The sequence below is a fragment of the Macaca thibetana genome, chromosome 3 (genome assembly GCF_024542745.1).
Source record: "Macaca thibetana thibetana isolate TM-01 chromosome 3, ASM2454274v1, whole genome shotgun sequence".
Classification (NCBI taxonomy): Eukaryota; Metazoa; Chordata; class Mammalia; order Primates; family Cercopithecidae; genus Macaca; species Macaca thibetana.
The window spans coordinates 93879922-93893291 of record NC_065580.1 but is presented as its reverse complement, the minus strand read 5'-3'; the positions used below and the strand labels follow the sequence as shown (position 1 = coordinate 93893291).

The 13370-nt window shown below is 42.4% G+C and overlaps 1 protein-coding gene and 1 non-coding gene across 3 annotated transcripts in view; one reads left to right on the top strand and one right to left on the bottom strand.

Moving 5' to 3' along the window:
• The window catches only part of IGF2BP3 (insulin like growth factor 2 mRNA binding protein 3), a 153815-nt gene that overhangs the window by 69540 nt on the left and 70905 nt on the right, over window positions 1-13370 (top strand). The window lies entirely within an intron of this gene.
• On the bottom strand, window positions 3844-3914 carry LOC126951850 (small nucleolar RNA SNORD65). The gene has a single exon (XR_007724696.1). It is a non-coding gene; the product is annotated as a small nucleolar RNA SNORD65 (small nucleolar RNA).

The following is a 13370-nucleotide window of genomic DNA, read 5'->3' as shown; positions in this document are numbered from 1 at the left end:
CCTTGGCCTCCCAAAGTGCTGAAATTACAGGTGTGAGCCACCGCGCCCGGCATAGCAGTGACTTTTCAAACCTTAATTTCAGAAGACTTCCTGCTGTATTTTTTGTACTGTGAGTTTGAATGATGGAAGACAATTCCTATAACAAGGCAGGAAGGGTCCTGGATAATCAGACTCCTGGCAGTTCATGCTGGTGTTGCTGATGGTGAACCCCCTCAGCAGGGGCCCTGCAACTGTTTCTCTGGTGGGTCTGTGTGAAGGCAAGTACTGCTGGGAAGGGGTCCTACTACTTGGGCACAGTGACTGAATCTTAAATATGATTGGTGTCCTTACTTTTGGTTACTCTGTAGCAGCAGAAAAGTTACAATTTTTAAATGGAGACCATTTCTTCAATCATGGTTTAACAGTCAGGGTTTTGGGCTGGGCGCGGTGGCTCACGCCTGTAATTCCAGCACTTTGGGAGGCTGAGGCAGGCGGGTCACTTGAGGTCAGGAGTTTGAGACCAACCTGGGCAACATGGTGAAACCCCTGTCTCTACTAAAAATACAAAAATTAGCCTTGTGTAGTAGCACGTGCTTGTAATCCCAGCTACTCGGGAGGCTGAGGCACGTGAATTACTTGAACCCAGGAGGCAGATATTGCAGTGGGCCAAGATCGTGCCTCTGCACTCCAGCCTAAGCGACAGAGTGAGGCTCCATCTCAAAAAAGTAGGGTTTTGACAGCATCTTAAATACTTCTGCTTCTCCAGCTGACTCATTTTACACACAGTCATTATGCTGCGATGCATATGGTTGGCTTTGGTGCGTGCTTGTGTAAGTATTTATGGTTGGATCCATGCTCAGTCATGAGGTGGCTTTTGAAGTTGTTCTTGTGTGAAATGGAAATTCTTGGGCATCTAGGTATTTCTTAATTTTTAGTGGGTGTAACAAGTACAGCCAGATTAGATTGAAGGATGTGATCTTATCACGTGCTTTGCTTTCTGAGGCTGGGTCAGCCTTAGAATGGCCCCTTTTGGTTGCAGTGTTGGTGTGGCAGACAGTACTTAGGCTATGAAGAACCTCTGATAGCACTGTCCTCAAAGTGTTACCCTGGAGGAGCAGGACAAGATCAGCTGTGGCTCTCTCAGTTCAAAACCACCTGCTTATTATATAGCTTTAGAGATACTACTTTTAATGGCAAAAACTCCATTTACTTTTGTACCAACCTAATATTTTGTGTTAGACTTTCACAGAGTTGAATTGCATTAGAAATCAGATCATGTGCCGGGCGCGGTGGCTCAAGCCTGTAATCCCAGCACTTTGGGAGGCCGAGACGGGTGGATCACGAGGTCAGGAGATCGAGACCATCCTGGCTAACACAGTGAAACCCCGTCTCTACTAAAAAATACAAAAAACTAGCCGGGTGAGTTGGTGGGCGCCTGTAGTCCCAGCTACTCGGGAGGCTGAGGCAGGAGAATGGCGTAAACCCGGGAGGCGGAGCTTGTAGTGAGCTGAGATCCGGCCACTGCACTCCAGCCCGGGTGACAGAGCGAGACTCCGTCTCAAAAAAAAAAAAAAAAAAAAAAAAGAGAAATCAGATCATGTTAGATGCATTTGCGTATTTGTGATCAGCAAAAAGTAATATAATACTTTGGAGAACTCTTTTAATACATGATTTACTATCCTGGAGAAACAAGATAGGGGAAACACAAATGTTACTTTAGGTGCTCAGCTCCTGTGTGCCTCTCAGATGTACTGCTTAGAAAACATGTTTAAGGATGCACACTTTTTATACCATGTGTCCCTTATCTGCTAACCAAGGACCTGGTGTGGCATTGAACTAAAGATATGACAACTTGTTCCAGTGTTGGGGGAAAAAAAAACTGGCTCATACGGCTCAGTGGGAGATGGCGTAGAAATGTGATTTCTTCCTTAGGAATTTTAAAGTGACTTTTTAAACCCTGTACTTTGGGAGTTTTCAAACATAAACACATTGAGAAAATAGTATACTGAACCCCCCATCTGCTGACCTTAATAATAGTCAACATTCTGCTTTTGTTTTATCAATATTGCTTCACTTTTTTTAGGTGGAGGAGAGGTAGATTCTTTTAGAGCAATTTAATATGACTGGTGGTATAGAAAATTTACCTGCTAACATAAAATAAGAATAGGTATATTAGTTTCCTATGCTGCTGTAACAAATTAATCACAAACTTGGTGGTTTAAAGCAGCAGAAATTAATTTTTGTTTTAGAAGCCAAGAGTCTGAAATCAGTCTCAGTGGGTTAAAGTCAAGGTTGTCATGAGAACTGGCTCCCTCTGGAAGTCTTAGGGGAGAATCCATTTGCTTGCCTTTCCCAGGACCTAGTGCCTGGCTGTGGTCATTGGCTTTCATGGTTTCCTCTTTCAAAGTATACCACTTCAGCCTTTGCTTCTGTCCTCATATTGCCTTCTCTCTGACTTTCCGTCCTCTCTTGCCCCTTTTGCAAGGATCCATGATTACATCAGGCTCAACCAGGTAATCCCATATAATATCTCCACCTCAAGATACTTAATTATACCTGTAATGTCCCTTTTGCCATATAAGGTACCATTCGTAGATTTTAAGCATTAGGAGGTAGATATATTTGGGACCATTATTCAATTTACCACCAGTGTAGTCAGCACTCAAGTGTCAAATAAATGGTTATAGGACCACAACCTTGAGAGTGGGGACTATAAATACTCAGTGGTGAAATACATTAAGATAAAGTTCTTCAGTACCTAGAGAGATTTCTATGCAGAATACATTTTATCATTTCACGTAGGGGATGCAGCATTCCTATTATGAGATGACAAGATAGAAGGAGGCATGTATTGGTGTAAGGCCAGTTAGTAGCTGGTGCCTTTGAGACCTGAGAGGAAATGGCAGCAGTTCAACATCAGAGCCCAGACGGTGCTAGTTCATAGCTCCTGTCTCAGGCTTGACCCTGGCAGTTGACAACACGATGCTCTCCTGGGCCTTAGGCCATTCCGTCACCCTCCCTGAGCTGTGGAGCTGAGCTCCTTCCCTGTCCTTGATTCTGCCTCTTCTTAGAAGCCTTTTTGAATTTATCATAGTGCCTACTATGTGCTGGAGGAGAATCTGCTGCACAAGACAACTTTGATGTCTTATCCAAGTCTGCTTCTCTGGACTCGCAAAAAAACAGATTCCTCCTAGCTCTGGTTTTCACTAAATGTTTCCGAGGTCTTGGTTATTCTCCACATAAACCTGGAGACACACTTTTCATTAAAATATAAGGCAGAGGTATGGGGTTTCTGGGTCTGAACCTCAAGCCCCAGAATAGTCGAATGGAAAGATGGGGTAGAGACTTTGAGGGCAACTTCTTCTGGCTATGAGACTTTGGGTAAAAGTGACAATCATACAGAGTCCCTTTCCCATCTGTGAAAATGGGATTAACAAAAAAAAGTCCTTTCAGGGTCCGTGTGAGAACCAGCAAATAAGACAAGTGCCTCGCCCTGCTGCACTGTGAATTGACTTTTCTTGGAGGCATTTGTCCTTTGGCTGAAATTCACATGCTGTGTGCTCCAGTACTATGAAGTACTTTACTTCCTCAACCCCATCCTTCTCTTAGCTTCAGGGCTTTTTGCATACGTTTTCTTTGCCAAGAATCCATTTGCTCTCTCTCTCTTTTTTTTTTTTCCCCAACAGTCTTATTTTGTTCTGGATCCTTTCCATCTTTCTTGATTCTCACCAATTATTTAGCCCTCAATTTAGACGTCATTCCTGCCACTCTTGGATTAGACATCTCTCCTGTGTTTCTCCCATACTTAACACTGTGGTAGCACTTAGCATGTAGGCTTGCATTCTCTCATGTATATGTTTTTTTCTTCAGAAAACTAGGTTTATTGCTACACGATCTGCCAGTAATTCCAGCTATTTTGGGTGATTTCACTATTTGACTTAGCATTTTGTGTGTGTGTGTGTGTGTGTGCGTGTGTAAGTGTGTAAATACATATTTTAAAACTCAGAGTCTTCTCTGTTGTCCAGTGCAGTGTGAGATCATAGCTCACTGCTGCATCAATTTCCTGGGCTAAAGCAATCCTCCCTCCTTTGCCTCCCAAAGTTCCGGGCCTATAGGTGTGTACCCCTCCCTGCCCCCTATCCCCAAGCCAGCACTTTATATTTAATTGTCTTCTGATTTGTGTTTATTTCCCCCACCAGAGCTAAGGTGGGTAGGGCTCTGTCCTCCCATGCTATCAAAGACCCAGAACAATGGCTGGTGTGGACTTGCTGGTCAGGATTCACTCAACGTGTATTGGTTGGGAATTTTTTCAACTCTGTAATAGGTTATTCGGTTTAAAAAAATAATAACTCACTGGATTTTTTTGTGTAGGGGTGGGGGGGGGGGGTGGGTATAAGAAAATAGGATATAAATTTGTTGTTTCAGGTCACTGAGGTTTGTATTTTTTGTTATTATTATTATTATTTTTTTTGAGATGGAGTCTCCCTCTGTCACCCAGGCTGGAGTGCAGAGGCGTGATCTCGGCTCACTGCAGCCTCTGCCTCCCAGGTTCAAGCAGTTCTCCTGCCTCAGTCCCCCGAATAGCTGGGAGTACAGGTACCTGCCACCACGCCCAGCTAATTATTGTATTTTCAGTAGAGACAGGGTTTCACCACTATGGCCAGGCGGGTCACGAACTCCTGACCTCAAGTGATTCATCCGCTGCAGCCTACCAAAGTGCTAGGATTACAGGTGTGAGTTACTGTGCCCAGCCTCTTGGTTTTTCCGTTAATTATTTTTTTCTTTTTTGGGGGGTAGAGATGGGGTCTCGCCATATTGCCCAGGCTGGTCTCAAATTCCTGGACTCAAGCTATCCTCCTGCCTCAGCCTCCCAAAGGGCTAGGATTGTAGGCGTTAACCACTGCACTTGGCCCCAGGTCATTGAGTTTTATTGATGCAGAAATCACTGAAGTTCTTAAAAAATGTTTTTGTTTGTTGTTTCTTTGTGTTATTTTTTATTTTTTGGTGGTGGCAAATGGAAATCTTGGTGCCAGCTATGATCCCTTCACTAGCAGGGATCAGATGTTTTGGAAAGTATGTTGCAGGTGTTTTATCTTGATCTGGTTACTTGTTTTAAATAGTTCAGGTTGTTTTGGTTAGGGTTTCTAATAGCAGTTGATCATAATATTCAGCTTTCTATTTTGGGGGAAGTTCAGTTTCTTATTAAAAAAATGTTAAGAAAAACCTCAGACATTTAGTGTTGAAAAAATGAGTCACAAAGAAGTCAGAAGCATCAGTGAGGGATGCTCCTTATGGCTGTGAAATTGAGCAGGCTGTGCCCCCAGATGCCAGCCTCATTAGGGTGGATTAATGCTAAGCTCCTCTGAGCTTACACCCATCATTACTTCATGTTCTCCTTTCTCAGCAAATCTGATGCCCATCAATTCTGAGCATGTTCTGTGCACTTGCAGTATCCAGTATTGTTTACCACTGCTTGAAGTTGCCCAGCTGAACAAATATTTCTGACTTCAGATAATTTACATGATATCTTTCCCATGAAAGACATGACTTCATCGTGTTAATTTCTTTCTTGCTTAACTAAACACGAGCAAACCTTTCTTTTGTCACAGCTTTGTTTTTGTATGGTAGGAATTTTACTCTGACGTGCTGTTTAATTAATGTTTAAAAAGAGCATCTTTGCTTATATGCTCCCCTTGGCTACTAGAGACAGCTTTGTAGCGCATGATGGAGCCTGCATAATTTCTCACTGACCGCGTTTGCCTTGGTGTTGTCTTCTACTGAGTTTAAGGGTCACCTCTACTATATATTTTTAGAATATTTAACTTCACCACTAACTTCATATCAATTTATTTTCAATCTTAATTTTTCCTGGCCTTATTTTTCTCTCATGGTTTGTTGTTGTTGTTTTTGGGGAGGGTAGGGGCAGGGGAGACAGGGTGTCCCTCTGTCACCTAGGCTAGAGTGCAGTGGCATGATCACAGCTCACTGCAGCCTCGACTGTCCAGGCTCAAGTGACTCTGCTACCTCAGCTTCCCGAGTAGCTGGGACTACAGGTACGTGCCACCACACCTGGCTAAATTTTGTATTTTTTATAGAGACAGGGTTTTGCCATGTTGTTCAGGCTGGTCTCCAACTCCTGGGCTCGTGCAGTCTGCTTGCATTGGCCTTCCAAAGTGGGTATTTTAAAAAGTCTTGTTGATTATAAATAGCTTTATCATTTTGGGATAAAATGGGATTTTTTAAGTCATGCAGGTGTGTCTGTAGCTGAAAGACCTTGTTGTGTGATCTAGATTACCTTTAGAAACATATAACACTAATAAGTTTTTTTTAAATCACACAACCCATATACCTATCTGAAAGATTATGGTATACACAAGTGTAGGAATTATTGTTTATTCGCCTTATCAGAAAGTCTTGAAAGCATGTGTGGATTTGTGCACCCTTTAATAACTCGACTGGCCTCTTCAGTATCCAGGCCACTGGCAAAGGTCACTGCTGGGAATCCACGGTACTTGTTCAGCCTCCTTCCTTCCACGGCAGGAGGGACTCTCAAGGAGAGACTCTTCTCACTTATCCTAGATTAGGCCACAATCCTCCTCACACAAACTGTGGATCATCACAACCAGTTGTTTGCAGCTGGCATGCAAAATGAATGTGATTGGCACCCTCAGGTTAGATGATCTTTAGAGAGCCTGTTCATTTCAACCTCCATGTTTGTTTTAGCTCCTTTGAAAATATAAAAATTCTCCCAATGTGTGAAGAGAGCACATTCAAATGGTCCATCATCTGTCTGAGAAACTCTCCAGACCACTCATCTGTCCCTCCCAGATTCCCCTCCACTGGCCCCTCTCAGCCTGTTTCCCTTTGGGGGCACAGTTTCCGTGTCCCTTAGAGTAGGGTTCAGAACTGAACATAGTCCTCGCTACAGGTCTAAACTGTGCTTATTGCAGGGTGGAATCTTAGCTGTCCTTGACATTTGTTGACATTTGTTCAGTGAATAGAAGATCACATGCCCGTATTCCTTAGGCGTGAGATGATCATCGGTTACAATTGAACTAGCTTTTAGTTGTTAATAATAACTTATTATTGATTTACATGTTACAAGGTATGTGTGGGAGGGAGGCTTTTGTGAACGAGGTTTCTGATTTAACCACGTTGCCTGGTACTAGTGTGAAGGACCATTCTGAGTGATCGTTGGTGAGGCGATCACAGTTCTGCAGGGAAGGGGTCCTTCTGGAAGGCCACTCCAGCGGGCAGAAGACATCTTGAGTTGGATGAAACCAAGTTCTCTTTTATCACAGAAGCAAAGGTGGGTTAATTCCAAGGAAGCTAATGAGACTTGTTGAGTGTCCCCTAAGGAAGTCAGATATCAGAGTGTCCTTTAGGAACTCCTAAGAAATTGACCAGTGGCTATCTTATAGCAACTGGGAGTTATATGCCACTCAAACTTTAATTTTTTAAAATTAGAAATGTTTTTGGCCAGGCACAGAGGCTCATGCCTGTAATCACAGCACTTTGGGAGGCCAAGGTGGGAGGATTTCTTGAGCCCAAGAGTTCAAGATCAGCCTGGGCAACATAATAAAACCCCATCTCTTTAAAAAAGGACAATAATTTGCCAGGCGTGGTGGCCCACGTCTGTAGTCCCAGCTACTTGGGAGGCTGAGGTGGAGGATCCCTTGAGCCTGGGAGATTGAGGCTGCAGTGAGCCGTAATCATACTATGGCCTGGGTGACAGAGCAGCAAGACCCTGTCTCCAAAAAAAAAAAAAGTGTTTGTGTTCACTTTAGAAAACAGAAAAAAGGACTTAAAATCCTACCATTCAGAGGGTAACTATCATTAATAGTTGTATATTTTTGTCAATACATGGGATGATTAACTGTCCTTGTCTTTTTTTTTTTCTCCAAATGGTTTTCCATTTGTGACAGCACTACTTACTGAATCAGCCTTTTCTTGAACTCAGCCTTTGTGCTATCCAGCACTCTCACATGTTTGCAGAAAGTGCTGCCTTTTCTCATTTGAGGCTTAGCTAAGCTTGAGGAAGTCTTGGTTCATCAGGGTTAGTGAGGAAGGGACTGATGGTTCTGCCCTCATTTTGGCCACATCTGCCATACTGTGGGCAGTATTGGCCATCGGTTTACAACATTCATGAATGTAGAGAAGAGCAGTCTCTTCCTTCTTTACTACTTACCTTAAATAATTTCTGTAGGTTAGCTGTGTTGGTTAGGGTGTGTAGCAGGTGACACCAGTATTGTGCATTTTAATCTGGGTGCATTATCTTCTATGTCATTAATATTCTAGAAGAGCTATTAATGAGACTTGCTGGGTTGTTCGATTTTTCATTTTGTTTCAGATGCTTAGCAATTTACTTATTGTTTCTTGAACTAAATGCATTGAAGAATAAGGACTGAAAGTGGTGGTTCATAAACATTCACTTGTAAAAAGAGAAACATTCCTTCTCCTTGCCTCAAGTTCTTACTCATTTTGATCTTGCTGCTCTACCTTTGTGATACAATTTATTCAACTAGGGTGTGTACTGGGTCTGTCTACAGACAATGGTCAGTGCTTTTTATCATTTTAAAAAGACTTTTTCATTTGCAATCTTTTGGATGAAACATTTCTCAGGTTATTCTGCCTTTCTTTGGTGATACTTGATTCTAAGTAGATGTCTGTAGTAGTACCTTAGTCATTGTAATATAAGTCCCAGTTTCATGTTTTGTTTGGGGCTCAGTTCCAAAGAAGTTAAAAATTAATCAGCACTGGCTTCCAGGAATAGATCAGAAAGTCTGAGTGTCTAAACCCATTATAGCTGTTAAAGCTGTCCTTGCACCCCTGGAAAGTGAGAGTGTCATGGATGGGTTACGGCTATGTCAGACCATACAACTGAGATTTGAAAAGGCAATGACAAGGCTGGGCACAGTGGCTCATGCCCGTAATCCCAGCACTTTGGGAGGCCAAGGCAGGCAGATCATTTGAGGTCAGGAATTCGAGTCCAGCCTAGCAAACGTGGCTAAACCCTGTCTGTACTAAAAATATAAAAATTAGCTGGATGTGGTGGCACACACCTGTAATCCCAGCTACTCAGGAGGCTGAGGCACAAGAATCGCTTGAACCCAGTGGTGGAGGTTGCAGTGAGCCAAGATCATGCCACTGCACTCCAGCCTGGGTGACAGAGTAAGAATCTGTCTTAAAAAAAAAAAAAAAAAAAAAAGCTGGACGCAGTGGCTCATGCCTATAACCCCAGCACTTTGGGAGGCCAAGGCGGGCTGATCACTTGAGGTCAGGAGTTCAAGACTACCCTGGCTAACGTGGCTAAACCCCATCTCTGCTAAAAATACAAAAAATTAGCTGGCGTGGTGGCGGGTGCCTGTGATCCCAGCCACTTGGGAGGCTGAGGCAAGAGAATTGCTTGAACCCAGGAGGCGGACGTTGCAGTGAGCTGAGATCATGCCACTGCACTCCAGCCGGGGCAACAGAGTGAGACTCCGTCTCAAAAAAAAAAAAAAAAAGCAACAACAAATCCAAGGTGACAGAAACAACTGTGAGCTATCTTTTCAAAAGTGAAAGTTTTGTGCTGTACAGTTGTGGCCTTGGCATTCTTGTGCTGCCTATACATAAGCTATGAAGAGGGAGGAAAGGGGGTAAAAGTGGTTGTGCTGTTACGGGTTTTGTATTTAATTCTAACTGGCATGTGAGGGATTTCATTCATGTGCACGAGTAGGAGGTCCTGGAGTGGGGTTGCCCTGCTGTCTGAATCTTCCCACCAGCTACTCCTAACAGAGCTGTGGTGGTTTACCCCAATCTAGCGGCACTCTTTGCTTCCCTGTAGCTCAGTAGCTTCATCTGTATTCTTGTCTTGGTCAGTGAAGGGACAGATCTACACTTGTTTAGTTGGTATTTTGGTTTCAAACTGATTTTTTTTTTTTTCAGAAGCCTCTGTTAAAGAATGACTTAAATATACTTCTTCCCCATTATAAGTAATACAGGCTCGTTGAATAAAATTTGGAAAGTAAAGTTCAAAAATGTCTTGACATATTACCTTTCATACTTCTATGCAGGTATACACACAAATTGAATTAGATCAGAGTGAATTTTTAGGCTATTTGGTATTACCAAAACTTTCATAGAAATTCTATGCTTCTTTATACTTTCCCCCACTAATGGACAAGACATTGTTTTTCCATATCCTTCCCAGCATGCTTCACGCTAACATAATTCAAAATATTAGCCAATTTTGTCTGCAAAAACTAGCATCGTCATTTCACTTGGCATATTTGCCTATCTTTAACCAGTAGTCAAAGTGGTGTGTGTGTGGGTATGTGTGTATTTTAGAGACAGGGTCTCACTGTGTTGCCCAGGCTGGAGTGTACTGGCTCAATCACGGCTCACTGCAGCCTTGACCTCCCAGGCTCAAGTGATCTTCCTGCTTCAGTCTCCCAGGTGCATACCACCATGCACAGCTAAATTTTTTTTTTTTAACACAAGGGATCTCACTATTTTGCCCAGGCTGGTCTTGAACTCTTGGCTTCAAGGGATCCTCTTGACTTGGTCTCCCAAAGTGCTGGTATTATGATCGTGAGCTACCACACCCAGCCTGACCATTTATTTTTGACTCTCAGTTCTATTCATGGCTTCTTTTCTCCAACTGTATATGTCTGATATTCTTCACACTTTTTGGGCAAACAGTTACAATGTGTTGATTAAAGATTTATCATCCAATTTCTTTTTCCCATCTGTGTAGTCTTGTAATTAAAAAAAAAAAAAAAGTACTGAATATATTGCATGTAATTTCCTGCTTTTGTTTTTCTCACTTAAACCTTAAGCCTTTTCACACATTAAACATTGAGAGTAAGCCGGGTGTGGTGGTTCACCCCTGTAAATCCCAGCACTTTGGGAGGCCGAGGCAGGTGGATCACCAGGTCAGGAGTTTGAGACCAGCCTGGCCAATATGGTGAAACCCCTTCTCTACTAAAAAATAAAAAAATTAGGCGGTGTAGTGTCGTGTGCCTGTAATCCCAGCTACTCGGGAGGCTGAGGCAGGAGAATCAGTTGAACGTGGGAGGTGGAGGTTGCGGTGTGCCGAGATAGTGCCACTGCACTCCAGCCTAGGTGACAGAGTGAGACTATCTCAAAAAAAAAAAAAAAAAGGAATAATTCTCACTTTTGTTCTGATTTGTAACAACTTAAGTCGTTGAATTAGTAGGTATTTTTTAAAAAAGAGGTATGATGGACATAAACACATCTTTAAAGTGAACATTTTGATAAGTTTTGACATACATATACACATGTGAAACCATTGAGATTTACCTATGATGCGTGAGTCAATAGCTCATTCCCTTTCGCTGAGTAGTGGTTTGTTGTATAGATATACCACAATTTACTTGTTTACCTGTTGATGAACATTTGGGCTGTTTCCAGTTTTTACTACAAGTAAAGGTGCTATGAACATTTATGTGTAGGTCTCTATATGGATGTTTGCTTTTTGTGAGGACCTACTTGTAACCCCCAGAGATAGTATGAAGATTATTTTAAACTAAAGACATTTGAGATTCAACAGATGCAGAAAGAAGCCTATTCAGAAATTCCTTAATTTAACTAAAGGCAGAAACTTCTGGGAATCGGGGATTTTTAGCAGCCTCCTCTTGGGGAATGTTCTTGGCGTGGAAAAAAAAAAAATGGAGAAGACCACTCTTACCTGCATAAACAAACATTACCACAAAATGTATCTCCTGTTCCCCTTGAAATCCATTTATTTTCCCATAGAAGCCTTTTCTCCTGTATCCTTTTCCCCCAGTTAATTGGGTTTTTAAACTCCCTTTTTTTAGCTGTTTGGAGTACTGCTTTTGTGCACTTCCATATATGAAAAAGTTTTGGTTTTTTTCTCCTCTTCATCTGTGCATTATCAGTTGAATTTGCAGGCCCTCAATTACTGAACCTAAGTTGATAAAGGAGAAAGTTTTTCTTCCTGGTATATTCATTTCTCTCAGATAAATACACAGGGGTGGAATAACTGGATCATATATTTAATGTTTTTAAAAAATTCTAAACTTGTGACAGTAGTTGTGCCACTTTATGTTCTCACCAGCAGGTCCAGTCCTTGACAACACTTGGTGGTTTAATTTTTAGCCAGTCTGAAATGGCTCTGCATCCTTGCCATAGGTGTGTAGTATCTCATTGTGTGAGTGTGTGTGTGTGTTTATAATAACTTTATTGAGATATTCACATACCAAGTGGCTTCTTTCACCTAGTATAATGCTCTCAGTGTTCATGTGTGCTGTAGCAGGTTATCAGTGCTTTGTTCCTTTTTTAAAATCAGATAAGTTAAATCAGATAATTTGAAACAAATTGTAGAATAGCCATAGGTTTATAGGGAAGTAGTACAGATAGTGTAGAGTTCCCACACACCCTAGACCCAGTCTTCTCTGTTTTTAACATCATACTTGAGTATGGCACATTTGTCACAATTAAAGAACCAAATTATTTTTTCATGGTTTATAATAAACCACATTCCATATCATTCCATATTGTTACTCAGATTTCCTTAGTTCTTACCTAATATCCTTTATCTGTTCCATTATCCTGTTTAGGATACTGTTTCATTGTCATTTTTGCTTAGGCTCCTCTTGACTGCGACAGTTTCTTTTTTTTTTTTTTGAGACGGAGTCTCGCGCTGTCGCCCAGGCTGGAGTGCAGTGGCCGGATCTCAGCTCACTGCAAGCTCCGCCTCCCGGGTTTACGCCGTTCTCCTGCTTCAACCTCCCGAGTAGCTGGGACTACAGGCGCTGCCACCTCACCCGGCTATTTTTTGTATTTCTTAGTAGAGACGGGGTTTCACCGTGTTAGCCAGGATGGTCTCGATCTCCTGACCTCGTGATCCGCCCATCTCGGCCTCCCAAAGTGCTGGGAGACAGTTTCTTAAACTCTCCTTCTTACTGATGATCTTGACGGTTTTCAGGAATATTGATCAGGTATTTTGTCGAATGACCCTCAGTTGGAACTTGTGTGAAGTTTTTCCCATTACTAGACTGGGTTTATGGACTTTCTAGGAGGAAGACTTCAGATAAAATGTCGTTCTCATTGTATCAAGGGTACATACAGTCAATATGACTTACCACTGATGTTGATGTTAACCTTTCTTTCTCTCTTTCTTTCTCTCTCTTTTTTTCTTTTTTTTTTTGAGACGGAGTCTTGCTCTGTGGCCAGGCAGGAGTGCGGTGACGTGATCTCGGCTCACTGCAGCCTCCACCTCCCAGGTTCAAGCAATTCTCCTGCCTCAGTCTCCCCAGTAGCTGGGATTATAGGTGCTTGCCACCATGCCTTTATAATTTTTGTATTTTCAGGAGAGATGGGGTTTCACCATATTGGCCAGGCTGGTCTCAAACTCCTGACCTCAG